We start from the raw sequence: 26,846 nt of genomic DNA, 5'->3' as shown, positions 1-26,846 counted from the left end.
TTTGAGCTCTGCTATGAGGTGTTCCAGGTCTATGTTCAGTCTCCAGTTCCTGAAGGGCACTGTTTGTCCTTGCTGGATGCCTGATCAGTGTCAAGTGTAGAAAATAGTTAGGTACCAACATATTGACTTAGCACAGGCTCCTCACTGTATCAACGTTGTATTGCATTTTGAAGGCTATCAAAAAAACAAACAATTTACTTCATCTCCTGCTGTCTTCCCACATCCCCCTTGGACTTACCAAATATATCAAATATCCCCATTTTATATCTGATGTCAGTGACAGGCTGTCTTCACAGGAGGACATGCTGCCCATTGAGGATCAGCAGATGAAACAATGGAGTTGTTTGCCCTGTGCTGGAGTTAGCACGTAGTCAAATGAAGAAGATGCCATTTCTATTTAGTTTCCTGGCACCTGAACAACCACTGGTACATGAGTTGATGCTGATGGAGGAGGAAGAGAGCTGTGAAGGTGCCTGATGAACTTCTCATGGCAGTCCTTATCTAAATGTCATAGAGGCCTTTCTGCCACTTTGGCATCAGACCGAGGGCTGACATTCCTTTTGTTTCCCTTTCCAGTTGTCTCTCAGATATGCTTTCTTCCTTGAGCTGAGGATAACCACATTAGGAACATACTGTGCTTCTATGTTTAGATCTCTAATTAGTTTATTCAATAGGGTAAGTATAATTATCCTCATTGTATGAATCATTGTATGAAGATGAAACAATTTGCTCAATATCTTACCTCAAATCATTTTTATATCTATGAAAATTCATCATTGTATTGCTTGTAGTAATAGCTTGTCTCACTTAGTTCTACACCCTGTGTCCTACATCTCACTTCCAAGTATTTATTTCCAAGTAAACTCCTTACTAGACTTCTGCCCACATTACACTGTGATGTGGGTGGGAGGCACAGTAGCAGCAGTGAAGGAATCTGCCTCGCAGGGCACCTCATTCTCCCCAAGGTAAGGAATGAAAACTTTGAAGGTTTCTCTGTTTACTCTAAAAACCAGAACAGATGTATGTTGACATTTAATTTCTCCTAGTCAGCTGTTTGTAAGCACACCACTTCTTAAAGGAAGTATAAATTTAGGTGTGTAGATGTTCAGTAATTTTAAAAAAGACACTCTGTAGCTAATGAATCCCAACACAGTTTTCTGTTCAGTTACCATCCTTTGCTATAACAGACTGAAAAGTTGCAGTCATAAGCCAGAGTCATTCAGAAAGTTAATTTTTTTTCAGCTGTATTTTATGTGATTTTTTTAAGGAAGGGAAAAATTAAAGGAATTTTGAAAAGGTTTTTGGCAATTGCATCCACAGCAGTGCATGTATTCTGTTCAGCACAGTCATTACACTGGAGCACACAAAACCCCAGCTTTCATTTGTTGGGACTGACTTTTAAGAAGCTTTCTCACCAGTGCATACAATTTGGTCTGTGTGTCCTCTTTTGTGGCCATTATTAACTCACAGTGTGGGCTATAAACCCAGGCTTCCTCATCTAGTGCCAACTGGCATCTGTCACCACTCTCTCCTTATCTGCTACCTCTGCCAGTTCCCAGTGTGAAATGAGGCCACGCCACGCTATCATTGGGATTAGACCTAATGCACTGAGTTCTGTCTGCCCTGTTTATTTTTACCAACTTATTTAGATTTCCAGTCTGGGAATCTGATGTCCAGAAATACTGGTGTTTTAATAAGCAGTAAATCCACACAGATGCAAAGCCTGACTATTTCCTCTTGCATTTTTTTGTGTCCTTAGAGGGCATGGAGGAGATGCAAAATCCTACAAAAAGCACAGAAAGCCCTGCAGAAGTTGCTTCCATACCACTGCTATGTGTATGTCCAGGTGCAGAAGGACCAGGGGACACAAGGAAGGACAATTGCCTGGCACCTGGAACCAATTGAGCTAATGTCCTGCAGGTATTGACCAGATAATTGTTCTGAAACTATTTCCTAAACTAGCCGTATCTTTATTAGATATTGGGAAATAAAATGGACAAGCAATAAATGGATTTAAAACTTCCTCCTCTAATATATAATGGTGATTGGATAAAAAACATTATATGATCCATTTAGAACCCTTATCTGAAACTGATGGAACAAACCAAACTAGATCAGATGCCAAGGCACAAAGAGCAGGGACACAAACATGAGATGTGTAGTTTGGTTCTCATGTATGGAAGAACATAAAGGAGCTCTGCAAAGAGAGAAAGCATCTAGTAGCTATTTAATGCCAATGCAGAAGTATCCTCACCCAGTCTTTCCTAAGGATTCCAGTCCAGTCCATTTTTAGACACAGACAATCTCTTACTAGATATTTTGGACAGGAATACATTGCACTGCTGGACAGCATTTTTTTTCACAACCTAAACAGAGTTGTGATTTTCTTCCCTTCATTTTTTACTTATTACTACACAAAGTTTTTCAGCATTGTGGGTGTTAATGCCTTTTTTAATACTTATTTTCCTGTTAAATTCCCCAGTTCCTTCTTTACCTTCCTTAAATTATCCACCACGACTCACTAGTCCAAAAGTAATAAAAACATCAGGCTTTCATTTAATAAAACAAGGTGAGCAAGGTTAAAACAAAAATGGAAATTAAGCAAGCCTCCAAAGCAAAAAGCTGCAGAACACTTCCAGAGGGTGTCATGGACTTCAAAATGTTATGCATGTTCATAAAGCAATTAGATTCATGGAAGAAAAACACCTCAAGTGCAGTGAAAAGAAAGATGTCAACTCTCAGCAAGTCAGTTGGCTGCAGATCACTGAGGAATGGCTGGTGAGCTGGGGCAGAATTACCACACGCTTCCTGAGCACCCTGTGTAAGCCACTTGCAGGGAAGACTAATGAACTAGATGGGCTTCTGGCCTGGTTCAATACATCAGTCCTTACATTTTTTTATTATTCCTTTGGGTTGGGTGGATTGCTTGTTTGATTGATGTAATCTATCTACTGTATCACACAGAAACTCTGCCAAGAGAGCAAATTGCTATATTCATCATAGTGTTGCCGGACAGAGGTCAGCAGTGCAGAGCAGCACTTGTGGGCTGATGGAGGCACAGCCTGGGAAGGGCTTTCAGAGAGAGATGCCTAAGGCGTGTGCTAGTGTGGGGGAGAGTTAGATGGGTAAATGCACAGCAGCACGAGTGCCGCTGGGTTTTGCTCGTGGCTCACCTGCCGTGGCAGAGGAAGATCCCTCTCTGGGCACCTCGGGAGAAGCCGCTGGATGAGGAGATCCATCAGCCGTGCGCCGGCGGGGCCGAGCGAGCTGCGGGGGCTGCGGGGCGCTGAGGCGGCGCCGGGCCGGGCTGGAGCAGAGGGCAGCTCGGCTCGGCTCCGTCCGTGCCGCGCTGCCAGGTGCCCCGCTCACCCATGGTGCTCCTCACAGCGCAACATCAGCACCCTGCGGGGCAGCAGCGCTTTCAGCTGCAGAAGAGTCGTGTTTTCCCTGGGTGAAGTTCATCAGGAGGGCGTCCAGGACATTGGCCAAAGTTTCACTAACTAAAACTTGCACTTCCAGGCCGTTACAGCCTCAGGGTTGTACTTTCTTATACACAGATTCCTCTTTCCTCACTTCACCTTCTGGCTCAGTCAACAGTGATGGTTGGCTTCTAACACGCTCAGCACAATGTGATTGAGGGCAAGTGGCCAGAGCTTAGTGATGGTACTTGGAGCAGAAGAAGGTGAAACAGTCGATGGAGACTCATGGACACAAATCAGAATGGGTTTCAGATTTCTGTTTCCTTATCACTTCAAAGAAAAGAACATTTATTTAGTCCAAGGAATTTAAATGTAATACTGGCATTCATATTTTTAAATTTTTCTCAACAATTAAAGAAATCAGACTACTGAAGTTTCAAAAACAAGTAACATTTGTCTGGTCCTGTAAACTTAAATAAGCTGTGATTTATTTAGGAATACTAAGCCCAAACACTTGATATATAGCACGTGCTACTGGGAGAGGAATTTTTTGAGCCAGTCAACCTTCAGCATGATTCATTACTACCAGCAAACAGACCTCTGCCACAAGCAAGGCATTGCAGCCTGCAGTCCTTCCAGCCAGCTGTAGGCTCTGACCATACTTGTCCATAAACAGACCTGATAATCATAGCCCCAATAACTATTAAATTATTGGAGTTTACTGGTTTCATTATTTGAGTTCATTTTTATCTTAAATTAATCATAATTATTATTGTATTTAGCTATCAACATAAAGAAAGAAGGATTCATACGCCAATTACTGTTTTCTTGATCATTTCGTGTATTCTGTGATTGCCTAACCCAGGCTAAGATGGTGACAAACATCTGTGTTTTTCCATTCAGTTTGGTATAGTTTTCTTATTTGTGGAAGAGATAAAAATATTGCTTCCATCAGTTCAGTGCTCTGCTCCTATCAGTTTCAGTGCTCTGATGCATTTCACTGCTTTTTTTTTTTCTGTAATTCACTTCCCTTTCCAAGTTATAAAATATTTGGGCCAGGTACTCTGCTTTAAATCCATTTAAACTTGCTGATGACAGGTTTCAAGAGTTAATGGGTAAGAAAGAACCTTGTTCATCTACTTGTTTTCACCTTATTAAACCAAAGCTAGATTGTATTATGTATTCAATTGCATTATAATCATCTTAGTACATGTGTCTGCAGTAGTCAGCAGCTCACAAACATGGTTATATGGATAGCTTTGTGCCTGAGATACTTCCAGTGGTTTTGGGGGTTATTCCAGTGTCAACACCCTCGTGTGTGTTTGTGTGCAGGATCAGGGTCACAGCTTTCAGGCAAGCAATTTCCAAACAGGAACATGACACGCTACATTTCACACTGTGACAGATCTTGTAGTAATACTCAAAACTTCAAGAAATATTCTCACAAGAGTGTGACTCAAACCGGCCTTGACTGTCAGCACACTTAAGGGATCAAATGTTCAGAAAAAGAGAAGTTTCAGAGCAAGAAGCCAAAGCAGCACAGCTATTCTTAGGCACTGCTGGGCAAAACCCAGCTGCCAGCTGGCTGACCTAAACGTGGTGATTGCCAATTAAAAGGAAAAATTAAGATGCTGAAGAATGTTGGACTGAGGGCTAGTTAAAGAGTGTACATGACTTGCATTTGGATTTCACCAGCCTGATTTTGAGGTTTTGTGTTTCTACCCCAAGAGTGCAGCTGTGATTTGTCTTATCAGCATCAAACATTTTTCATTGTAAAAACTACTGACAAATATTTTCACAAACCAGGACTTTGTTAAAATATTTAAAAGTTTATAGTTAATAGTTTATTTATAGTTAATTTATTTATTTTTATAATAGTTTTATTTATCATTTATAGTTAATAGTTAATAGTTACAGTTTATTTTTCTTTCAATCCCAACTTTAGAATTATTTACCAAACTTTGCATTCTGTATTTTTTTTTTGTGAATGTAACAGGTTTTCTACATTATGTTTACTTGATAATTTAATTTTTTTTCTCACTAAAGTGTCATAGACTGCCTTATGTGTTGCTAGACAACTAGAAAATATTTTTAATTCAGAGTAACCATATGATATCACAAGCTCCTTATGACTGAGCAGTATGTTATCAATAAGGCCTTGTGCTTATGGTCTATGGATATGCATGGGATTTCACCTGATATTTGTCTCTTTCCTACAGAATTTACCCTTTCATTATTCTCCTCATCCTCCTCTCATCAGATGAAACAATACAACTCCTTTAACCTTTCCTTGTAAGTGTAGGCCCTTTACGATCTTGGCATCCTCCCCTCCATTTTCTCTGCATCCATCCTAACAGGGCCAAAAAAACCCTCCTGAAAAATGTGTTTCATCCCAATACTGAGTAAAGAACAGGGCAGTGGGACAGAGGATGTGAAACCATGCAGTATAAATCTGACACACCTGGATATTTTCACTTAAGAGTGAAGAGTCTTTAGAAACCTCAAACAAAAATGCAGCAGGGTAAGATCACCCTCACCCCCGACAGGAACAGGAGCACAGCATCAGGGCAGAGCCCTTTGGGGCACATGTATCAAAGGCTTTTTCCATCATGTTCATTTTCTTCAATGTTTTTAGCTGATAAACTTCCACAAGGGCACTTTTAAAGAGCTGGTATGAGCACTGCAGCAGCTGGGCACTGCCCACGCTGCAGCCAGGGCAGGTGATCCAGGCAATGCTTCTCACCACTCACTCACCAGCTGCTCCTGGTGGCAAGGCTGGGAAAGGGACCCTAGGTCAGGACCAGAAGTTATTCCAGATCCAAAGGACCAGATCCAAATGTTATATTCCAGATCCAAATAAAGTTATACAGACACCTTACTGGTGGCAATAGTGAACAACTGCCAGACAGATTAAACTAACTCTTTGTCTAGTACAGCTAATATAAAGTGATTTGATCAGCTCTTACCCATCCCTAAGGAAGTCCAAGGCTTTTCGGTTCTGGTACTGCTCTTTGGTACAGAACAGTAGTTTTGGTCATATTTATTGCCTCCCTTGAGGATTTTTGGTAAGGACCATATTTTCTGCTGTTTTTTGACTGCCATCACGGCTAAGGTGTTATACAGAGCTGTGGTTCTGCCCAGTCAGGGGCTTCATCATATCTGCCATGGACAGGCAACTCTCCTTGGCATCCCCCCCTGCTTGTGATCTTTAAACTGCTGCAATTTAAGCACTTGCTAGGCCAGTTCAGTACAAGTAACTCCGGAAAAGAGGTGGCTGTTTACTAGTGCTCATTCAGGAGAATAGCATCTAAAAAACACTGTTATAACATATTTTCATTTAAATAGAAATAACCACACTCCAGTGAATTCAACTCCCTGAATTCAAAACACATCCATTTCTTGTTTTTGCAGGGATTTGCTTCTGGTTTGAACCATCTTGTAGTCATCACAGCTGTTCCTCCATGTCTCTGTGTGCTTTTTTGAGCTATGTAAAGAATTGCTAACACTCAGTATGGCCTGCATATCCAGACTGACAATTCAATACGGCTTTCTCTCGTGATGAATGATTACAGACCTAATGGTGGATTCTCCAGATAATGGATTACGGGTTCTGTGAACTCTGCTTTCAGCTTTTCCCCTGACTGGAGGAATTGGGATGTTTTTTCCAGGTAAGAGTCTCTCTCGATTTAAAGTGAACTCGTGCTGCAGCCGTTTCTTCAGCCACAGGATTTCAAGCTTCCCCCTCCACGCCCTGATCATCTTCTTTCATTAAACATTCAGGAATTCCGTGGGGAATTGAGACAGATGTGCGTTCGGGTCGGGATGAGCAGGATCTCCCTCTGGAGGCCTCCAGCAGCAGCTGCTTCCCTCCCTCGGCGCAGAGCCCCGGGGGAGACGCGCTCTGGCAGAACCAAAACGCTGCTGAAAACCAACACACCTCCAGGACAGGAGGCACTTGCTTTCTGATTTGCCTTACACCACCGATCCATCTGGCGAACGTGGTTGCAATTTTCCAGCAGCTCCAGCAGCTCCTGGAGTGGCTCCTGTCCGCCTGCCCCCGAGCGAGCAGGGCCGGGCAGGGCTGAGGCGCGGCCCGGGCCCTCAGAGCCGGGCCTGCCGCGGCCCCGCTCGGAGCGGCCCCGCTCATCCGACGGGATGGGAATGAAGCACTCCGGGGGAAACGAAGCTCACAAGGACGGTAAGGAACCAGAGGAAACACCAAACCAGCCCGTTATGAAGTTTCTAATGCTAAGGTTTGAAGAGCATACAAGAAGGCCGGCGTGAACTGCTCAGGGCTTTAGGCACGTTCAGTTTGGCACTGCAGGACTGCAGTGTCATAATCCCATCCGACCAGCTGAATCACTTTTTCTGAAACATACCCGGCATAAAATGAAGTATTTCTGGGCATAGGAAGGAAGACATGCAGGCTACCAGTTTTTCCCAATAAATAAAATCATTCTGGATTTTATAAAAGGTTTACAATTGTGACTCTAAAAATAACAAATGCACCTTTTTTTTTTCACTGCAGTAATTTGTATCAAGAACTCAAATCAATTTTTATTGAGACCAGTCGATTTAAATGAGTTTCACTTAGTCCCTTCCATTCTTTTTGTACCTTTTTTTCACTTTCATGAATCTTTTGAACTCATGTTGATCAGTGTCCAAGTAATAAGCTGCTTTCCAGCACTCTTGTAAAGGATGCTATCGGACTGAAAGCCAGCAAGAAGCAAAGGTTATTTGGAAAGCTGTATTTCAATATCAATACCTGTGTATAAATAAAAGGTTTCCATTGAATTTTAGCCAGCTAAACTGGTAAAAAAATCCTGACTAAATAAGAACTCAGTCTGCAATCTCTTTGGAAATTCTATTGGTTAACAAATCAAATACTTTGTAATCAAAAAGCATCCTTAGTAGATTTAAGATATGAATTTGTTTCAGTAACAGTTAAAATATGTGTTTCAGATTTTAAAAGTGTATCTAAACTAAAAAAAACAAACAAACAAACAAACAAACAAACAAAAAGTCAACCCATGATCTGAAGGGGAGATTGTAGTGCAAATCCATGTCTGTCCACAAAACCAACAAGAACTGTGTTTTGAACAATAACCATAACTCTCAGGTATAACTTGTTGGAAGCTAAAATGTTTGTCTGCTGCGTTAGTGACTTGGGAATCAAGAAAACTGAAAGGTAAGCAAAAACATTCCTTTTCCCGGAGTAGCTGAATGCAGAATTGACTTCCATCACTGAGAGGCGCTGCTGCATCAGGCCCATGGGCGATTCCCGCTCGGCACACAGCGAGGTGGAGCCGAGAGGAAATCAATACCTGCACGCATGGATTTGGAGGGGTTTTTAATGCTGGAACGTGTATGTATGTATGTATGTATGTATGTATGTATGTATGTATCTATCTATCTATCTATCTATCTATCTATCTATCTTTATCGATCTCTGAATTAATATCCTTCCTTCAATTAAAAAAAAACCCTTTTGGTTTAAAAAACCCACTTTACTGAGTGGCTGCTCTACCTTCCATAGAAATATCCTGTATTTTCATTAAGCTGTGAAAGATTTTGTGCTCCACTTGTGAGACTGGAAACCATTCTGAAAGTTGTGATGATGCAGACCTCTTGGTGCCTGAGGCTGTCTAAGTCCTCAAGTTGGTAATGAACATTAAAAGGAATTTTAGATCTATAGAGCCAACTGCCCTTTCATGAGAGGATCTAAGAACAGGCTTAAAGTGCTTCTTGCTGTGATACACAGAGCATGCTAATCAATATTGTACTCCTTCATTTGCAAAGGTGGAGTTTCAGGAGGGGGAACAGCTAAGCCAGAAATACACACAAATGTTGTTAAAATTGTTCATGCAGCTAAGGTGGCCACTATCAACTGGTTTGATTTGTTCTAATTTGGGAAGGAGTTTTTTCAGCAAAGTTCACAGCAAGCTGGATTTGGACTGGGATACAAAAGGATAGGAATCTCAGAAAGAATTTGCAGTTGATTAGGGTGAATACACCCATAAAACAAAACCTGTACAAGATGACAATGATCACAGCAGCAGGCCTAGAAAGTACAGGCTGGGCTTAGTAGCTTGTCTTGGGTTTGTTCTTTACATCCTTGCTGTGGACACTGGAAATCCTAGAGATAAAAATAAAATTTTACAGGATGATTAGTTGTCCATATGACTCTTCCAAGATGGTTTTTAGGAAAAGGAAGAGAAACACAAACAGTAGTACACTCTTTGAAGAAATGCAGAGAAGAATATCAGTACTGATTAAGAAAGAAACTATTACCTCAAAAGAGTGTTTGACATATAAAAATATGACAATTTGAATTAAATTGAATTACATTTCTCACAATTATTTTGTGAACCATTCTCCTCTTAAAACCTAACTTGAGAGCTTTTATTTGAAAGAAGACACAAACCATTAAAAAGAAAAGGGAGATAAAATACATTCGTAGAGGCTCTTGCAGCTATATGCGCTCACATTTTTTGTGTTATGAAGAAATAAACAAATTAACACAGAAGAAAGTAGTAGTTACAACCACAGCAATGTTTACTGCTTCCCACTGCTTGAAGATTATCTGACAATACAATTAAATTAGAAGAGGAATGTTCTTCTACTGTGATTGATAATGGTAGAACTATAAACCGAAATATTTTTCAAAGAAATGAGTGGAAGGGTATGGTTTCAAACACAGCAAAGTTGCCAAAATGCAGTCTGCCTCCCCTTACCCACCCTTGGCTTTAGCCCTTGAGCTGGTACTTGCCTGATCAAATCACAGGCCAGTTAAAAAGACAGAAAACACTCTGCCCAGTGGAAAAATACACGTCAATGCATTTTTGCCAGTTCAGCTCCCTTAGCTCGGGCACCAGGTGGTCAGACAAGCTCCAGTGCAAGGAGCAGCATGGGAAGAGGTGGCATGGGGATGGGATCAAGTGTGCATGGAGATCATGAAATTGAAACTTAGTCCTTTCAGCCTTCTCTTTTGCATGTGTGAAATCCCATGTGATTTTTTGATAGCCTTCCTCTTGTGGCTGAAGTGTCTTTTAAGTTTTGTGTCTCTGCAATTTATCATAGAGTAGAATCATAGAATCATAAAATCATTAAGGCTGGAAAAGAACCTTGCGCCCAACCTTTGACCAAACACCACCATATCAATGAAACCACAGCACTAAGTGCCATGTCCAGGCATTTCTTGCACACTTCCAGGGATGGTGACTCAACCACCTCCCAGGACAACCCATCCCAATGCTCACCAGCCTTTCTGTGAAGAAATTCTTCCTGATGTCCAGCCTAAACACACTATCCTGGCACAGCTTCAGGCTGTGTCCTCTTGTCCTGTCCCTGTTGCTTGGGAGAACAGACCAGCCCCCACCTGGCTGCACCTTCCTTTCAGGCAGCTATAGAGAGTGGTAAGGTCACCCCTGAGCCTCCTCTTCTCCAGGCTAAACAACCCAAGAATTAACCCAATAGCTAATTCAGACATTAACTATTGTAGTACCTTTTTGTCTTCAATTGGAAGACCAGTGTTGTTTCCAATGCAATTTCTGCTAGTTAACTTTTCGAAAAAAAATCAGTTCAAATCAAGAACTTAGAGAATTTATATATATTCTTCCTATTTCTTTTGCTATGTCAGCATACCAGAAATGGTCAAGGGACGTTTTTGACTGCCAAGTTACTGTCTCCAGCTGCTCTTCAGACCTGAAAAGCAGATTACAAAGATGTGCTGCCAAGATGCTTGCTCCTTCTGCCACTGCCACTGCTGGCCGTGGTGTTGTTTGGAGACCAGCCTGACCCAGCAGGCCATGGCCAGGACACCAAAGCTCGTGTCCTCTGGCAAGCTCTGCTTTCCAAAAGGACAAGTTATGAAGGAGGCAAAGGGTATTGTACCAGAGGTCAAGAAGACATAAGATATGACTCTAACATGGTAGTGACACAGCAGTGTGTGATAACAAGGAGCTGAAAAGCACTTCAGCATATTGCATTCTCTGTAGGTGTCAGGACAGGTGTCAGGAAGGTAATGTGAAGGGTGCTTTGTATCCTCTTAGCATTCACATCCCATGCCTCCAATTATCCCTGTGAGAGCAGAGATTTGTTTCCTTTTTTAAATTATTTTTGGCATTAGATGCCTGAAAATTACTAACATTATTGAATATGGTGCAAAAAAAAAAAAGTCTTTTGTGGATTTAAGAGTGATTGTTCCACTGTGACAATTTGTAAGTAGGAGACAGTGGAAGACTCAAGAAGCAACATTCAGTTTGTGCAGATGACAGAAAAACAGGAAAATGGGTCAGCCTCTTCAAGTAGAAGGGCATTTATAATTGTCAATATATAGAGTAGGAACATAGCAAAAATATTCAGTAGAACTTAACCTTTTTAAAATTTCAACTGCACTTTAGTTACAAAAATACTAAAGGTGTGTGAAGGTAATTCTGCCTAATTTGCAGTATATCTTTGTGTAAATGTTTCTCACTGTAGCAAATCATCATCATCAAAGCAGACTGAATGTAAGACTTGTATTTCTGTCTTCAGCAATCAGAATAAAGCTACATATCCCTGTGGAAGGGTAAGGGCATAACAGCAGGGATGGCATCAGAACTTGTTTTCATTCATCAGCATTAAGATTTTGGTGGAAAATATTCTAAATAATAATTAATGGATTATGTGGTGATTGTATTTGTGTGAGTACTTTGCTTTCCCATGAGGTCTGTCTTTACCACATCCCAGTACAGCATTAGCAGTGTCTGTCTTGCTTTTTTGTTCAAGCTCAATCATTCTTTCCATCTCCTGAGCCACCACAGAATTCATAATTGAACAGCTCCAAGTAAAGGAAAAGTGCCTTCTGCCATAATTAAACACTCTCTCCGTGCTGCATACATCATAATAAATCAATCAACATGCTGAAATATTTCAAATTACCAAAAACTTTTGTCTCAAACTCTTATAATAGTTCTTTAATTTCAAAACCCATAAACAAGATTAAATAAAAAATAATCTAAAGGAATAGTAAAGGGAGGAAAATTATAATTTCTCTGATAATATAGTGACCATGTTGTATTCCATCCAATACATCCCACACCAGCAAGGCAGTGACTGTATGTCAACCACTGAGCAAACCCCACAGCATTTCTCCTTCACCTTCCCATGGTGTAAAATTTGGAATAATTGTCTTGCTGCATGTTGCAACTTCTACTTAACTTTCACTGTTTTTCTTTTAATTCTGTAAGGATCTAAAACACATAAACTCTTCTGCTTTAAAAAACTCATCAGGTGATGAGTAGCACAGAAATATTGTGGAAACTGTAGGCTGATGTTCATTATGCTTATAAATTTTTCCTGTAGCAATTGTGATCAGAAACTAACCTTTAACTAAAACAATATCTAATAACTTTAACTAAAACAATATCTAATATCTATCCTCTATCACTTCCAGAACTGGGGATGATGAAGACAAACAATGGTCCTAAGTCTTGTGATAAAATCAGTAAAATTAGCTCAGCATGAAAGTGTAGCATATTGGAATATCTTATGCATGAAGATGGAAAAATATAGTTCAAGAGGTAAAAGTAAATTGACACATAGAATGGCAGTCACTTCAAGACTATACTAAATTTTTTTGGGCCTGGGCATTGTTGTCAGTACAGATTCAGTGACACAACACATTATGCCCAATTCTTTTTTCCCAATTCAACAGAATGCAATCTTATTATCAGATTGTTTTTCTGGCAGAGACAGTGTTTTCCTCTTGTGCTTCTAAAATAGAGATGCAGATTCTAAACAGCTGGACATTCAACAGAAATGATCTCATTCTTTAAATCTGTAGCGTCAAAACAAGACAGAAATAACCTTTGAGTGCAATGAATTTTTTTACAAGATTAAGGTCCTGTGCAGGAAATGGGACACTCAATTGTTCTTAAGATCTTTGATATGTGTCTGTCAGAAGAAATCTAAACCAACTTTTGGAAAGGAAGGATGAAGTGGACTGGGAACTTTCTTGTGGCTGTACCATAATTAAAGTTATTGTTGCCAGGCTAATTTATAATCACTGAAAGCCTCTGCTTTCCTCTTTGACTTCATGAGGAATTTGACTGCAGGATGGAGTAAGTTTTTCCAGTAGCCTGGGTAATCCCTGTTTTTCCCACCCATCACTAAAACTATTCTTTGCATTAGTGTGGTTTTCAGCTGCACTTCAGATCTGAAAGCAGAACTCTTATCACTTAATGAGAAAAGATCCAAAATATTGTGACTAATGCTACTGACAGAGCTATAAATCTTCATGCCAGTAAAGGGTAAGGTCCAAAAAAAATTATCATTGTATTTCTAAGACACCAGGATTTTAATATAAACCCTGAAGTACCAGGGTTTTTCAGGGTTTGTTGTGGCTCCATGAGTGACAGAGTCCTCGGGAAGCAATGGAAGCAGAGACAAGATATGTGTGCAGCTTCCTAAAAGATCCTCAGCTCCTGCTTCCCACACACCTCTGCTTAGTGCCAAAGCACTAGGTGATTTTTGGAAGTGGAATTTTGGAAGTTTGCATCCCTCAGAAGTTTTGTACGGGTGGAGTTTTTTTTTCGTTGGGTTTTGTGTTTTCTTTTTTTTTAATAGGTCAAGAGTTTGAATAAATTTTCAGAGTAAACTGGAACAGATTAAACCTCCAAGGTGAGGGACAGCTGTCAATAGAAGAAAAATTCCTGCTCACAAAGGCCTGTCTTTATCACATTTACTTGAAAAGTAGTGCCACTTCTACACATGTGCCTGTGTACTTCAGGATATAGTTTATTGTAATAACAAACAGGATACTCTGGTCTCTGGGAACAGCTGCAAGGGGCTTTGGAGCAGTGGTGTGGAAAGAGCTACATCCTTCCTGCAGCAAGCAGCAAGAACAGCAGCCAGCCCAGCACAGAGCCAGGATGCAGTCAGCAGTCTTGGTTAATCTCAGTCTAAACCCCCAGAATCCCTGCAGCAAACAGTGTGTGACAAACTCTGCTGATGAATCTGCCACAAAGGCCACTTTTTACCTGAATTTCTGCCCGAAGTTCCATCTCTTCCCATCATCCTGGCAGTTACCCAGGCTGTGAAATGGGGACTAAGTGCACTTTCTTTTTCAGGGGAAGAGGAACTTTAGGAGAAGCCAGGAATTTCAACCCCAGGAGCTGTGGGGAGGCTCATGGGAAACATAATCAGTGAACTTCTGATGTCCCATCGAGTGTCACAGGGTGGTGCAGATCAACAGCAACCCAGCTGTCCTGCAGCTCAGGGCCAGGTTGTCCCATGCTCCAAAACACTTGGAATTTATGCACACCTCATTAATTTTGCAATTTTCTCAAAGATCTGACAAAATTGCTTGAAAATAAAGAAGTTTTGCCCATATGTAGGTGCAGAAAATGTCATAAATAATTAAAGCTGATCAGAAACAAAATCACTGAGACCTTTTAATATTTTGCTCTAAATCAGGACATTTCCAAAATCCCAGGATCATAGAATCATAGAAAGGTTTGGGTGCAAGTGACTCTAAAGACCATGTAGTTCCAACCCCCTTGCCATGGGCAGGGACACCTCCCACTAGATCACATTGCTCAGAGCTCCCTCCAGCCTGGCCTTGAACACTTCCAGGGATGGGGCATCTACAACCTCCCTGGGCAACCTGTTTCTCACATCATCACACCAAGGAACTTCCTTCTAATACCTAATCTAAACCTACTTTCTTTTACTTTGAGTTCATTCCCCCTTGCCCTGTCACTACAAGTGCTTGTAAAAATGAGAAATTTTCAAATGTTTGAATTATAAATATAAAAATTCTAAACAGGCATTTTACATAGAAGTGAAATGCTTCCTTCCTTAACATATTAACCTTTCAAAGAGACAGAAAAAAACCACTATTCACTTGATTTTTTAAAAATTTTTCCACTTATAAATATTCTTTTTAACCTGATGTATGCCATTTTAGAGAGAGGCTATTGAAACAAAGCAATCTGTTTCAAACACCATGACCATGCAGCCACCAGGCTGGGGTCTGATCAGGCATCTTGTGTTCTACACCTGCACAAAGAGACAAGTCCCAGGCTGGGTTTCTGTGATGGGAAATCACACCCCTTTAGCTGGTCAAGAATGGATCATGGAGATATGAAGTGGGCAGAGCTATGACCAAAAGCTGAAAGGGCCTTGCCAGGCTTGGTTTGGCAGCCTCACACTCTCACACAAAGTGCTCTATGAGTGGAGATTCATCAAATCCCTTGTCATGGGAAAAGCTATGCAGATGATTTGTGTATTCCATTTTTTTATGCTTTTCTGTGAACCAGTGCCTTGGAAAACAGATGGTTTTTCATGTAATTTTTCAGTCAAGAACTCTCTGAAGAAGAAAATCTAAATGTGAGAAACCCTCAAGAGCAGTAGGATGCTGCCTCAAGTCCAGTCAATTACTACACCTTTTTTATGTTTTCCAGAATCTTTCATCCTCAGCATGGGACTAAGCCACTGATTCTTAACATAGTCCACATATCATGGGAAACAGTGACTGGCTTCATGAGCAGCTTCTCACTGACCCAAGCCCCATACAGGAACATTTCTGGTAGACTGCAAATACCACACAAAACTACCAAGACTCTACAATCAGATGAAATTTCTGCTGCAGCACAGAACAGTGGTTTTGGAAGCCAGCACTTGAACATATTCTTAGATTTTAGAGACTGAAAGTCTTTATGCCTGCTTTTCTGACCACTCATTTATCACAAGCCTTTAAATGGAAAAAAAAGTTTACATTTTTGTGAGAGCCCATTTTGCTCAAGTTTTGGGAATTCAATCTCCTCCTGCAAAACATTCAGTCTGGTCCTTGTTCCAAACTCCCGTTTCAAATTTAAATATGGATATGAATACATTTGAAATAACTCCCAACCACTGTCCTGGGCTTAGGAGAAGATGAGGAAGGAAGGAGAAAATTCTTGTCCAAGTTATGAAAAGGGACATTTTGGCTGTTGTTCTCTTCTGTGTTTCCAAAGTAAATGTTCTCGTCTCTTGACTGTCTGTTCATACACACCCTGGCAGTTCTACCTGACTGACACCATCTGTTATTCCCATGCTTGGGGAGAGAAATTAGTCTCTTCCATCTCTGTAAGAAAGCATATAAAAACGAATGCTAAAAACATAGTGGCTGTCTCTAATAAGCTGCAATGGCTTAAACCAGTGATATTTACTTCTTGAGCCACAAGATGTAAATTTAGGCTGTGGGCAAATGACCAAATCTTTTTGAAAGATGTGCAAATATTTGTTGACAATAAATATATGACATGAGTATCCAAAATGTCTATGAGGAAGTGGTATTAAAACAACATTTCTGCAGATCACTATTCATAATAAAGCCTTGGAAACTAGCAGCTGAAGTATGTTTGCTACCTTGATGTAATTTGTGGATTTATCTTAAAGCCTGAAATTTAGGGGGGAAAAAGTATTTTAAAAAAACAAAAGCAAACAACAAACCAAGGTCGTCAATGTTTAAGCCAACAGAAAAAGTATTGGTTGTGGAGATGAACTATGACTCTGAAAATTAACCACACCCCCCCCTTATAGGATTCCTTCTCTACACTTCATCTTGTTATCTGGGATGCATCTCTGCTGTATGGTGTTGCTTTGGTCAAACAGGTTTTTAACTGAACTGACAAAGTGTAAATCCTTAAGGTGAACCGCCCAATATGAGTCAATTTTATCAGAATTAGCCAGCTGAATTGCATGAACTTGCTGAGAATCTTCAAAGAGTTTTTAATAAAATGGATACTGTAGTTACTGGTAGCTAAAAAATTAATGAGTGCTTAAAGCTTGAAATCTTAGATCTCATTCATAGAAAGTCTGGAGGGCGGTAATCTACAACAACAGTTACTGAGATTTCTACTTCCTGTGCTTTAAGGAGAAATATCTCCACATCTGTGAAAAAAACAGCTTAGAAATCTCTAAAATTACATCCTACATAGCTTTATTGGGTGTTTCATTCTAGCAGGAGTAGGCTGCCACTGCAATAGTAATGTCAGATGCTGTTTGCTTAATAAAATGTCTCTCTCATTAGACTGTGGGCATTAAAACTATTAGACTGTGGTGGATTTCACTTAATTTAGGAATAAATTTCTCATAAGCATCTTATTTCTTCTTTCAGGCAGTAAAATCAGAATTAAACATATACTAATTTTTCTATAATCAAGGCATATTGTAAAGGACCTCCCACACAGCCCCTACTGTGACTCTGATTTTTTTCTTGCTTGGAGGGAACAATAACCTAATGCTTCTGCCGGAGACATCTCCTTAAAGAGACCTTGAATGTTTTTCTGAGAAATCTGTTCCTATTTGGAGCTGTCAGATTAAATTTCTCTGTTTCAAGACAGTGGTCTTCTGTTGGTGACTGGGGCTTTCCTGTTATTTTTTTCCTACTACTTCCAAATAGTGGAGTAATATCAACATCTTTCTGGAAGTTCTCTGACAGTTTCCAAAATTCTAAATCACAATTCCACTTGCAGTATCACATCCGTGGATTTTCTGCCACAGGAGAAGATCGAGACTTAAAGTCCTTCTGCCTGGAGATGTTTTTCACCTCTTCCTGGTGAGGTACTAATTTATATCCCAGAAATGGACTATAAAATATTAAATATCAGAGTTGTATCGTATTTACCCTGATTTTATAGCAACATGTGTTACCTAGTAAGGTGCAGGGCAAAGGTGATTCACGTCCCCTGTACCACATTGATGTAGTATCAGTGTGCTAAGTGATTACCAGATGTGACATCTAAGTGTAACACAATTTGAAGGTCATTATCATGGTCTGTTACAACAGTGCCAACGTAGACTTTAAAAACACAGAAGTTATGAACAGGCACTACGTTCTCATTAGCAAGCAGTTTGGCTAAGAGATTTCTGTGAGACTAAAAGTGGTAAGTACTGTCCAGTCATAATTAACTCCAGTACTGCAGACAGTAAAGGTCAAAACTGAAATATCTGGCAGACTTACAGACTGACTGCATGTTGCTGTGACATAATTCTGTCCATCTTGCTACAGAGACGTCTTTATCACCACCAACAAAATAATTCTGTTAAAAAGGGAAAAAAATCTGATGATTTCTACAATTTCTCTTGTATAAGAAGAGAGAAAATAACTTCTCTGAGCTTAATACCACCACCACAGTGAACTTGTATCACCACACAAATGCTATCCAGTGACAGCAAACCTCAATTAAGTGTTTTACACTCAGATGCTTCTCTGCTTATGTGTACAGGAGATTTCGTGCCTTCAAGATTGGTGGCATACATGTGCACACTCCAAATAATACCTTCTCACTAAGTACTGCCTCTAGACACAACCTACTGCAAGCACTGGCCACTGGGCAAAAGCAGAGATGGCAGCCGGTTCATGCTTGGAATTGAAGTGGTCTTGAGCCTGCAGTTAAGCTTTCCTCAGAATACTGTGGAAGGAAAGACTGAGTGGCCTTTTCTCTTCCTTTAGCTATTATTAATTGGCATTATTTCTACAGTTCCACTGCCGTGCACCTTTTTCTTTGGCTTTCAGTTTACCAGTGAAAGTAATGTCTAACCAGGGAGTACACACGAGGCAGGGGTACCTGCCAGCTCCTTCCCTTTAGTGCCAATTACCTGCAGAAGGTAGGGAACCATAAAACAGTGACATAAAAGAACAACAGACTATTTCAAAGAGCAACACTGAAGATGCTACTTCATAGCATTAAGATATAAAGGCTTATTGTGGGAGCAGCTGGGTTTGCAACCTCAACTGGTTATCAAAATTTGCAAGGAGCTACTGTTTTAAACAATGTGTGTGCTCTCCTGCCATGGGGATGCACGTACATGCCACACTTCCATAGAGAAAAGCATAAACAGTCTTGCTGGCTGCAAAACTATGGAGAACAGCCACCACTAATGAGGCTCTGCTTCTTTTGCTTTTCTGTGAAAAAAATCAGCAGGTACTTTCATTCACAGGCATGAAAGAAAGGGATGAGGAAGATGCTCATTTCTAGACTCTGCAAATGCTCACAGAAATTGCAGACGAGTGACAGGTAATTTATTTATTGTCACTCTATTGTGAAATCACCATATTAATTTCCCAACATTGTGTGAAGATTAGCTACTATGTATTCAGGTGGCCTTAAGTATAGAAATAAGCTGCCTTTAGAGGTGAAATAAACTGTCCCTGAAAATGCTTTTCATCTTGGTACATGAGAATCCATTAAAACAGTGAAGGTGGGATGCAGCTGGGAGAGATGAATTTCAGAAGACATTTAGTTGAAAGTAAGGGAAGGTAGGTGCAAAATCTAATTGGACACCAATATGCCAAGAGTAGTTATTAATGGACCCACTTTTTAAATTGAGGGATTGATCAAGAAGCCTATTTCTATCAAGCTTGGGGCTACAGAAACCTGGCCAAGGTCCAGTTTCATTCAAAGTTTCATTTGTAACCTGGATGATGGACAACATTTTTATTAAATTTACAGACAACATGAAACCTCATAAGATTGAAAGGATATTGCCTGACAGGATCAGAATTCAAAATGGTTTGGATGTGTAGGAAAAAATACAGAAGAAGACATGAGAGGGAATTCAGAGCAAGCGATGGAAACCTGTATACTTAGGCCATATTTCCACAATCACGTGAGATCTGTGCATTGCTCAATCATCCACCTTTACCACTTCACGTAGTTGCAGATACAATGTTTATCATCATAATTTCCAACCTATTGCCACATGAGCAACATGCCATGTTCTCCTCTACCTTAAGCAGCAGCAGTAGGCTGGATGTCTACCTGGAAATGGTCAGAGAGCTGTGTGAAGAGGAATGGACCCCCTTAAAGCTCATCACACACATACAAAGGGACAGTGCAATCGTATGGCTATCAGTGGTACTAAATCTGCGCTGCTGTAGTTCTGCCATCTGCAGGACTGCCCAGCTGCATTCCCATTATTTTCTTTTTTTGCTACCACTGCTTCTAATTCAACCACATGCTGAGACAGTTCAGGGGGCTGACAGCTGGCTGTGCCAAGAAAGTGATTATTTTTTTGTCAGAGCAGCTCTCAGAGTCAGCTCACCGCATAATTCTGTGAGCTTGTGCAGTGTGAGGGATGGAAATGTGTCTGGACTGAGTGGGCAGCAGGACCTCAGCAGCTTGGATGTGACCAGCTCCAGGTGCCACAGCACTGCAAACAGAGAGAGGCCTCAACTAAGACTTTAGGAAGTCACTGTAGCAATGTGAATAAAGGGACTCCCCCTCTGAAATCATCCCATGGGAAAGAAGGTGTCTCATAGCTGTGGGACCAGCATCCATGGGTGGCTGGAGAAAATGTGCTTGATCACCTGAAGGCCAGAGGAATATTCCTTAAAGGGAAGAAAAATCTCAGACTAACTTGAAAATGATTCTGCTTCTCTGCTGTCTCCTGCATGGCATCTGCAGGAGCAAAGAGGAGCAGATGGCACCAGACAGAGAGCAAGAAGCCCAAATGGAGCCCCGGTCACCACCTGTGCCTGCCACAGCTTGTTCACTCACCCGGGACAAATGGGAGGGGCAAATTGTGGATAATGCCCTGACCGACCGTGCTGTGCACGATCCCTGACCACTGCTTGCTGTGCTGAGAAATGATGCATGTGCTGGACTGAAAGCAGGAAACAATTGTGCTCTGCAAATCTTGCTCCAAGTCTTTTCTAAGGTGTTATTCCTACACCCACCCCGGATCCCCAGCCTCCACCAGACCTGGCACAGGGCTGGCAAGGCTAGATACCCCAGGCTGCTGGTTCACTGATTATTCCCAATGCCAGGTTAATAATCCTCCAATTTACTCTTCCAGCTTTTCTGCTTGGCAAAAGTGCAGACAACCAGAGTTGTTAAAATGTAACAGATTTTTTAAAAAGTGTAACAAAGGCTGAGCTGTGCAAAGACAGGGCAGGTCTCACAGACAGAGAGACTGTGGAGAACTGGAAAGGTCAGGATCCCATCATGCGTCCTTCTGTGTCCGTCCCATCTAGTGACTCCTACAATCCACTGCTCCTCAGTCAGAAGGATTTTTCAGGGCTAGAAGGAATCTTGTTGTTCTGGGAAATATAACAACTTCCACACATAGGGCACAGATGCCATGGTGTGGTGGTAGAGGAAGCTGGAGGAGAGCAGAACGTGGCACAAAGTGCAGAGATCTCTTGGCCACTGGCACTCCCACTCCATCACCCGCTCTCCTCTAACAAAAACACAGAAGATATCATCACCTGGACAGAAACCTTAAACAATATGGGAGGGAACGATATGGGAGGGAACAATAAAAGCAATTGGAAGTCTAGAAACACAAGGAAGGAATTGAAGAATAAAGAATATTTATCCTGTGGAGGAAAAACAAAGGGAAGCCTCATAAAAGCCTCCAGAGCTTTTTAGTGGAGAGGAGCAGAGCAGTGGAATTACACTGCTTGCAGCAATCACACTCACTAAGTTTTTAGGATCTGGTCAGACAAGACCTGTGAGGTAGTTGGTGATACAATCTTGGGATGAATTGATGACCTGTGCCACCTCTGACTAAATGTTTATGATCTTATAATCAATACACATCATTGCATTTGCATCCTAGAGCAAACAAAGTAGTAAAGAGATTCATTAGATATGAAAGAGAATTACAGGGATTTGGTTAGGAATATTGCTTATATTAACAGATAATATAAGCAATCAGAGTCCCCTCTAAGCACACTGAAAGGATTCTGCTCAGAAATCAGAAGCCCAGGTAACTCTGTAATGCATACTCCCAACACCATTCCTCTTCAGCCTTCAAGTTATTATTCAATTGCTCTTTTAATTACCTTTATTATGATTTTCTTGAATTAATTTAACTCAAATAAAAATAATTACTCATATTTACCAAAATCAGAAGGATTTCATAAGTTGTACGTTTGTATCTATTATATGTTGTCACCTATTTGAGCACTATTCTGTGGATTTAGGAACACTGAATAACATTAAGTTCTTTATCCAGTTCTCCTTGAGTCCTTCAGTGTGTTCCACAAACAAGTACACTCTGGGAAAATGCTTCTGGAATCACCTCCTGTCTTTTAAAATAGCATCAGAATGGTCATAACTATTATTTTGTCAACCAAACCTATTTTATTGAACTACATGCATGATCTGATTTGAAAGTAATAATAATGAAACAGAGGCTCAGCACAGGAATTCTTCAACTATTTGTACACCTCAGTTAAATTCCTCTATGAAAACAGTAATTTTGCTGAGCTTTTCCACTTTTTACTGTCCTTTAGCAGCTAGCTTGTCCTTCGACTCATGCATTTGTGCAGCTGAATCTCATTGTTTGTGTCATTTCATCTGCCTGGATGTGCTCATGCAGTGCCACAAGGAGAGGAAGCCTGGAAGCGGTGCCTGTTGCGTCCCAAAGGACAGGCTGAAATGTCATTTAGTGCTTTGCTGCTGCTTACACTCCAGTGCTGAATGACAATGTGGAATACAAGCTGTGATCATCTGATTCCAGATTTTTATGGTGGAAAAAGGAACCCTGGAAGAACAGACATCCTGGTACACTGCAGGTTTAGTCTGGATCCTATTAATAGTTCCTATCCCCTGTTTCCAAACACACACTCTTACTGTCCTGTGATTCAAAAGGTTGACCAGTTTACTGGATTCTAGGGAGGTTGTGCCAGGGAGAAAGGGGAGCTGATTTGAGGGCAATTGGTCTGATTCTTCCCTTTATTTCCAAATAAATTCTCTTTTTCCAAACACAAGAAAAATAAAAAAATAGTGTATAATTCCATAACTCCCATCCTCAAATCTTTCCCATTCAAAACCTGATTAAAAACCCCTTCTTTCTCAGTTTTTTCTCAGATCATCAGTACCAGATTTTTGTGGGTGTGCCCTATCCCTTATTTATTTATTTTTTTTTTAAGTCATATTTCTGCCTCCTTTTGTAAAGACAAACCAAAAAAGAATGAAACAATACAAATTCCTCTGTGTGTGTATATATATACATATGCTTTCTTTTGGATGAAGCCAGCTAGTGCTTCAGCTGCTTTTTTGCCATGGAAGTGTTTAGTAACTTCTTAATCTTAAATGAGGAATCCTATACATAACTGTGTACCCATCCTTGATGAATGTCCTAATAAATCCTGATATTTTACTGCAATATAGGACTTCGGGCCAAGTGGACAAAAATATCATAAAGCAATCCTTTTATTTTTCATGTGAATTTTGCAGAGGTTTCAAATATGCTTTAATTAGCTTTGTAGACTGTACTTCCCTTGGCCTTTGTCTTCTCTTCTGTTTATTTATGCTATTTTAGCCCCTCCAGCAATATGCAACAAATAATCATTTCCTTTCTGTTAAAAACTGCCATTGGATAATGTTTGTTCCAATGCATATTTCCTATAGTTTTAGTTGAAAATCACCATCACCATGAGCCTGAGGAAGCTTAATTCAATAGGTTGTTAGTGCAGGCTAGTGCTTAAGAACTTACCTCCCAGAAATTAGGAAAATGAAAGCAAACATCTACAGTTTGGCTATGTTTCTACACAATCCTGCATGAAGTGAAAGTCAAAGGATTTATTGTTCCTATTACATGTTGCATATCAAAATACACTAGATGTATTAGCAGTTTTGACAAGCATTTGACAGAAGGAGCCAACAGGAGTGTATTTCCCATTGTCACTGAGTCCATAAGCCTGATTCAGCTTCAGGCTGATTTCCAGTCTCAATAGACATCCAATCCTAGTGGAAGAAAGGATAACTGCATGCTTTTCCAAAAGAAAACTTATCAGAAAGGAGAGACATCTCGGGATTTTTGAGATCAAAAAAATTTATATGTCCTGACCATGCAAAAGACAGAAGATTTTTTTTAGTATTCACTGAGCAGAATTCTTCTTTTGTTTTCTTCGACTGAAAACAAAAGTGCATTGAGAGATTTTATCCTAGAATGACTGTGGCATGCAATGTCTTGGCTAGCTGTGACAAGAGCAGCTTACAAGATGAGCTTCCAGACAGATATTTAGTCTTACTCTGGTACCTTTACAATGCTACTCATGCAGGCATCCCTCATGATGATCCCTCAGCAGTTTTACTGCTGCCTCCCCACAGTCATAGCAGCAAGTTTGTGTTCTTCCTTTGAAACAGCACACTTTGCTGTATGTACTTGTCTCATCTGAAAAGCTTTAAATCACCCTGAGACCTCCTTAACAAGACAGACCCTAAAACATGGTCTTTGTTTAAAGCTTTGCTGGCAAGCTCCTCATGAGACATACAGTAAATTCACTCAAATGAAAACCAGGTCACCCCACTGCACCTTGCCACTGAATCATTGCATACCTTCCTTTCCTGTGCTTCAGATGCAAGTACTGGGTTTTGTCACTCCATTACTTCTTAGCTATTTTCTTTTAATAAAGGGAGTCCAAAGCATCACCAAATCTAAATTTTCCACATGTTCTGTTGCTATGTTTTATAAAATCTCGCCATAAATGAAAACTTTGTTATAAAATGAGGTCAGTGGAGGATTGCTACATGAGGTCGCTGAAGAGCTCATAGAGCATGAGTTACACAATGCCAGCAAGTCAAAGCGAGCTACCAGTAACAAAGCATGACAATGGCAACAGAAGTCATAATGATGTGTAGCTGCCTCACAGTTGCTCGAAGTTTTCCACAAACTTGCACTTGTCATGTAAATAGAAAGTCAGAACCTGCTAACAATAGCGCATGAAAACAACACACTGTTTTGCAACAAACAGGCATTATGTTAATGAACAAAGCCTAAACAGTCTTTAGGACTAGATAATTATCCCCCTTGTACTTCTGGAAAGGCAGAATTGCACAAAGGAGAACTGCATTCGCTCAGACGTGGTCAAATAGTGGCCCAACTGAGACCTCAGTGCCTGTGGGTACTTTTATTATTGCTGTAAAACAACGATAATTTGTGGTAGCTAGAGACAGAAGTTTTCTAGTTTTCTTCTGCAAACTCCTATAACAGTGCTTTAATTATCTTTTCCAGAGTTTTCGGGACAGTGCTTGCAGTCTATAGCAGAGCTGAGCTAGCATCACACAGCACCAGGGAAAAACAGAGCATTAAAACACGTAAGGGATGTGGGCTGTCTCGGGGAACTCCGAGTGAGGATGGAGAGAGACCAAGCACCAGCAAGAGGTCATTTTATGTAAACAGAAGTGGAGAGCACTAAATTTAGTCAGCTGATTATTTATTTCGTATTACATTTTGCTTGAACATTTGGCTGTGGAATAAAAAAATGCTAATGTGACTCCATGGATATTCCTGAGAGCATAATAAATTTGTAGAGTAGATAGACAAGCTCATTGAAATCAATACTTTGGACCATGCTGAAAATAGCACTCAGGACAATACCACTTAGACATTAGAGATATTACAATAATTGGTTTCATGTAAAACAGATAGCTAAAGACATTGGATTAGTTCCCAGGAGTGTGCTAGACTACATCATTGAAGATGGGTTCTTTAATTGAATGCATATAGGAATAGATATAACAGCTTGAGCCATACACACTATGTCACAAACCTTAACATTTATGGCTACACTTCATTTTGCACACCATCCTATCCCCATAAAATAGCTTGTTTCAAATTTAAAGGTACAGAATCCAATATATTTGCTTAAGAGGCATTTTATATTCTTTCAGGAAGGAGACACATCCTCCTGCTTTTTACTGAAAAGAATCAAGTACAGTCCTGGAGCAATATAAATAATAAATCTCTCTCTTACACATTTATAAAGGCTCCATCAGTATGATACATATTTAACATACAAGCACTTTATATTTCATTATATATGTATGTGAAAATTAACTCCACTTTCTAGGTTTCCATAAATTTTCCTGTATAACTGGTTTGAAATTATGGGCTATGTATTTTTATTTATTTTTTTGTTTTCTTTTCCTCTTTTTTTTTTGTTTTGTTTACCTTTCTTTTTGTACATTTATAGAAGCTGAAAAACAGTTTGCAGTTACGCTTATACTTTTCCTACATCTTAATTTTTTTAAAAGGACCTGCTAATATCTAGACTGCTTTTTGTTTAAGTGTGGGAAACTGAGAATTTTCATTGGTAGGGTGTACCTACACTGTTCTGATTTTGCAGTATATGTGAAAAGTAAAAACAGAACAACTCAAGCCATAAGGATCACTGGACAAATAATCAGACATCTTGCATTATGGAACATCCTCAGTTATATATCTATTTTTTTAAATTTTACTTTTTAAACATATGTATTGTAAACCAAATCTCTACCTTTAGCCAAAACCAACTGTGCACTGTAATGGAATCGCTTTGGAAACAGAGTGCTGTGTTGTCTGTGCGTGTAAAGATAATGAAAATATGTGAATGGAAATCATGTGATTTCCTTGGAATGCTATATTAAACCTCTTGATTGACTCTCATAAATTGCTTTACAATTA

At 40.1% G+C, this 26,846-nt stretch overlaps 2 long non-coding RNA genes across 3 annotated transcripts in view; one reads left to right on the top strand and one right to left on the bottom strand.

Annotated features, from left to right (window-relative positions):
• The first annotated feature begins 483 nt into the window (after positions 1-483).
• LOC135296070 (uncharacterized) lies at positions 484-26,287 on the top strand. 2 transcript variants are annotated; one of them, XR_010358118.1, is made up of 6 exons: positions 484-1,920; positions 6,831-7,617; positions 17,921-18,008; positions 19,389-19,465; positions 22,776-25,301; positions 25,416-26,287. It is a non-coding gene; the product is annotated as an uncharacterized LOC135296070 (long non-coding RNA). The 2 variants fall into 2 exon arrangements; XR_010358119.1 differs by lacking the exons at positions 484-1,920; positions 6,831-7,617; positions 17,921-18,008; positions 19,389-19,465 and adding an exon at positions 21,076-22,160.
• LOC135296071 (uncharacterized) overlaps positions 3,393-26,846 on the bottom strand; it is a 34,364-nt gene continuing 10,910 nt past the window's right edge. The window contains exon 3 of the long non-coding RNA XR_010358121.1: positions 3,393-3,749. This is a non-coding gene — a long non-coding RNA (uncharacterized LOC135296071). The remainder of the gene's footprint in view (positions 3,750-26,846) is intronic.

Source organism: Passer domesticus, chromosome 3 (assembly GCF_036417665.1).
Source record: "Passer domesticus isolate bPasDom1 chromosome 3, bPasDom1.hap1, whole genome shotgun sequence".
Taxonomy (NCBI): domain Eukaryota; kingdom Metazoa; phylum Chordata; class Aves; order Passeriformes; family Passeridae; genus Passer; species Passer domesticus.
This window is presented reverse-complemented; position numbering and strand designations above follow the sequence as displayed.